General features: G+C 31.0%; 1 long non-coding RNA gene across 1 annotated transcript; it reads left to right on the top strand.

Moving 5' to 3' along the window:
- Positions 1–1,211: 1,211 nt before the first annotated feature.
- Positions 1,212–2,817, top strand: LOC148212718 (uncharacterized). Its single transcript, XR_015789399.1, has 2 exons — positions 1,212–1,581; positions 1,837–2,817. It is a non-coding gene; the product is annotated as an uncharacterized LOC148212718 (long non-coding RNA).
- Positions 2,818–4,784: the final 1,967 nt, after the last annotated feature.

Raw genomic sequence — 4,784 nt, 5'->3', positions numbered from 1 at the left:
AATTAATTAGCCACTTAATCATGATTACCATTCTTGATTAACCCTAAAGACACTTTTTTTTCCCAAAATTTCTTTTGATTATATCAATATCACCAACCAACCAAATATTCCATTTATTGGTTCCATTCATTGAATTATCTCTCTCTCCTCAATTTTAGCTATTGGCCATGTAGACAATGAAGAAATTTGAAAAATATTACTTTCAATTAGCATATGATAGTTCAACCATAAATAATTTATACATATATTTATGGTTTAAATACTAATTTGATCCGATATAAAAAAATTGTCAATTGTCGCATAGAAAAAAAATAATATAAAGTTAAACCATTGTAGTCATATCACCTTTTGTGTATAGGTGATATTAATTGAAGTTTTATTTCAATGATATTTTAGAATCATTTCTTAACTCAGGCTTTCGTACTAAGAATATCAAGAATTAATTTTAAATTTCGTAAATTGAAATCTGAGAAATAATTTTAAAATTTGAGCTTTTAACCTAATTAAAAATTAATTAAAATAAATTAATTTTTTTTGTTTTGATGTTAGTTGGAAAAGAAAATAAATTAAAATTTGAGCTTTTAACCTAATTAAAAATTATATGACAATATTAAATATGTAATTTACTTTGAAATTCCATGAAATCCTGCAAAATCTGACCATTTTGATCCGATTTTTTTTTTTTTACTTAAAGACAAGATTTGAAATCTTCGTTCAAAATACCAAACAATGTAATTCATTTGAAATCTGTTAAGATTTTCAAATCCATTGAAGTTCTACAGATCAAATAAAAATTGTATTTTAGCCTATAATTATTATACTTTAAATTTACATTTGCACAATATAAATAAATAAATATATATATATATATATATATATATATATAACGATAATTGACATATATCTCCAATGAAGAAGATGTGAGTTCGATCTCTCACCCCACATGTTGTACTAAAAAAATTGAGTTAGGACTCACAATTTTAACGGGTGGAATCAAAACATTGTAGAGTACATTCGACCCAATTTGCTTTGAAAAGGATTCCCTATTTGTGACCAATATGCTTTACACAAAAGTAGAAAATAAGATCAAAAGTTGGTGTGTTTGAGAATATGGTAGAAAGTGATATCCACAACAGTTTTCAATAATAAAGCTTATTACAAAAACCAATAACTTAATTCTCTTGGGGATCATCCTGAGATTTGATCCTAACCGTCCATCCATAATTTCCAGCTTTGACTTGGGGATCACACTCGAGTATTAAACATTTTTAAAGCCTTTTGTACGAAGTTCGGAGCGAGTCTAATGATTTATCGATGTGGGTTAACTTCACTTTTTAATTTTTATCAACAACAAAAAATATATTTTTTTCCTCTCAAAACCTTTACCCTTTTTCTTTAATAGGAGTCGCTATTTTCTCTAGGGTTATTGATAAATCTCCCTCATCCTTCTTTAGAATATATAAGCTCAATTTTTGCAACAAAGAAGAAGAAGCTTAAGGCTAAGGCCAAAGCCATAGCCATGGAGACATGATCGATGGTTCAGCCATTATTTGTTGGTGCAGCACCATCAAGATTCACAAGGTTTTTTTTTTTAATTAATAAAGATGGCTTTATTATATGTCTGTTCTTCATTAAAAAAGAAAAAAAAGAAAAAAAAAATTCTGGTTTCCTTTGAGAATCTTGATGATGCTGCATCGCCAAATACATGGCTTTAAAACAAAACCCAGATTTTGGTTTGGAATTTAGAGGTCGTTTATGAGGATAATTAGGATTTTTGTTTTGTTTTAAATTATTGCGTTACTGAAAGATTTCCATCATGTTGTTATAATTTTGCAGGTGTTATTGGGCTGTACAACTGTTTAATTATTATCACGATTTAATTTTTTTTTGTTTTTTGTTTTTTGTTTTTTGGTACTTGTTTTTTCGACTGTTTCTGGACAAACATATAGAAAGAGCCTCTGAATGGACCACTCGTTTAGTACTATGTTACTACTACTGTTTTTTCTTTTTCCTTTTCTTTATTTTTTTTGCCCCCTCTCTTTGCATTCCTTTCTTGCTGTCCCAAAAATACCTGGCTACTGCCACAAAATCATCCTCTCACCTTGGAATATGTGCTTGAAAAATTCTGCAAAATTAAAATCGAACCCGTTTTCGCGTTGCATTGAATTTATTTTCGGGAAAGGTTAGGTTGAGTTTTTGGATTCATATCGATCGGTATGAATTGGTCAAACTTTTCATTTTTTGTGGGGGAGGGGATATCCCTTTTATCTCTAGGTTTTCTCTATTCAAATGGTGGTGGACTTGAAATCTGCCCTCTTATGATCTTGTGGTTGCAATTGAAAGGATTGCAGATATATGAAAATGAGCAATACCAACAAAATAGACAACAACAAAGGCGATTGTGAGTAAGACAAGACAATCTGGTGTGCATATGTTATATTAGCGCGATGTTATTCAAATAATGCATTTTGGTGTATATATATTGGTTAATTTGTGCTTAGAATTTTCAATTATAAAAGCCATATGTGTGATTAGGCTATGAAAGAAAAAAAAAACACTTATACATTTGTGATTTAACCCTCTTTTAGAAAAACCTAACCCTAATTAGGTGACATCATCTTTGGGTTCTCATTTCCAGTTTGTGAACTATGCAATACGGGAACAAAAGAGTCCTTAGGACTCTGTTTCTTGTTTCTTGTTTTTTTTTCTTGATAACGTTTTTTGTTTTTTGTTTCTAGTTAGAAGACAGTATTAATATTCATGGATTCTAATGAGAGAAATAACCCACTTATATTATAAACTCATGTTATCAGATCTCATTTTTAGATCGGACGCTTGTTTGAACTTTTGGGCTCTAATGTCATATCAATATTAATACATATCGTACCCAAAATACTTATTAGTCCAAGAGTGTTGTTTTTGTTGTTCTTATACAAATATTAATACAGCGTTGTTGTCTTCAAGTCTTTGGATGGAAATTGTGCTGATGGGGATTTAGAATAATTTGAAAGTGGGAGATCATGTGCAGGTGTACTAAGACAACATCTTATGCCATAGGAAAGATTTTTGAGTAGTCCTCCATGTTTAACTATTTTGTTTTTTTATTCGAGATTAGAATTATTTCAGACTTTTTGATCGAAAATAAATACATATTATTCAGGTTGACTATCTATATATATATAATGTGAGAGAGAGAAATTGTAATTTGTGATGAATTGGAGAAATTTAGAGATGGTTTCTCTCCCATTTTGGAAGTTTCTCCTTATTTTATCGGTAAATTTGTCTTAGTCTAAAAATTCGTTTTATCAATTTTAGGAGTTAAAGAAACCATTCGATTAACAAAAAGAGGAATGTGAGTGATCAAACAACGAACTCAAGTTAAATGTTTTTTGTATCAACTTTTGAATCTCAATAATTCAAAAGTGATATTGGACCAATTTTTCCCCATCCCTTAAAACATTAAAAGAATGTTTATTGTCCCTCTTTTCACAAAATTTTTGAACACATGATGGGGGACATGAACATTCATTTGGCTCCCTTTATAAACATAACCCAATCTAGATGTAACCCCTAAAACAAGTGCAATCCATTGTTTCAATTCTACTATTGAAATCATTTGGAACTTGGTGAATTTCTTTTCGTCCGTTTGTGGAATCGAGAGCATCTCAAATGCTCAAACATCACATAGTTAACTCACATCAGTTCGTTTCTAAGATTTATCGATGTTAATTGAATTCGTACTTCCATATTAAGATTTATGATCCTTAGTAAACGAAAAAAGAACGTCACTCAAACTCTAAATACGTCACTAAAAAGAGATTCGACGCACCCGTATTCCACCTAGGTATCAAATTGATTTATAACATCATAGAAACCAATCAAATGCACATAAATTGGTATAGTAACTCATCTTCCAATTCTAGAAAGTTGTATATGACCACTTATGAACTTAGTTCTATTATTAAATCATTAAAAAGACAGAAAAAAAAAGGTTCTTCCTTCAGATTTATTTCCAGATATGGAGAGAGAGAACCCAGAACAATAAAAAAATTCCATGCCCATCACCAGAGAAGAAAAGATAATATTCCCAAAATGACCCACTTCTACCAAATATGTTGTCAAATCAACATGGATTTGAAAATTCCACTTTCAAATACACACAATATAATTTAATTAGTCATTATATTCTGTAATTAATCACATCATTTAAAATCACTAAAAAAGTAGACTACTCTAAACTTGTTCACACAATAGAGGTATATGGAGGTATATAGTCTGTTTTAATGGCAATAAATCGATCAACTGATATTCAAACTGAATATACTGACAATTTAAAAGGTTTGCATGAATTTATGACACATGAACATCAACAATTATTAATGAGAGACCTTATCTCTGAAACAATGGTCTAAATTGATGAGAATTTAATGTGCATTAAATACTCAAATTTGCACACACACCATATACAATATGTGAGGACTTGGGTTTTGAGCACAATGGGTCACTGACCCATATGCTTGTGCCCTTCACATGATAGCATGTGGGACATCCCTAAAGGGTCTGAAATCCTCACATGATTTTGAGCTTGGAAAATTTCTAGGGTACCCCAAAACCAAGAGGACAGATAAAATTGAGAGAGAGGGGGGGGGGGGGGGGGGGGGGGGGGGGGGGGGGGGGAATTGAAAAAGCCCTATGGGAAAGGTGAATTCGTACACCAACTTAAAAACATGCCATGTGCTCCTTGTTTTGACCCCATCAACATTGTTTCTTTGACCAATCAAATC

The sequence above is a fragment of the Momordica charantia genome (genome assembly GCF_013281855.1).
Source record: "Momordica charantia cultivar OHB3-1 chromosome 2 unlocalized genomic scaffold, Mcharantia_2.0 BLBB01000002.1, whole genome shotgun sequence".
In the NCBI taxonomy this organism is placed as follows: domain Eukaryota; kingdom Viridiplantae; phylum Streptophyta; class Magnoliopsida; order Cucurbitales; family Cucurbitaceae; genus Momordica; species Momordica charantia.
The sequence above is the reverse complement of the archived record's forward strand: the minus strand, read 5'-3'. Positions and strand labels throughout refer to the sequence as shown.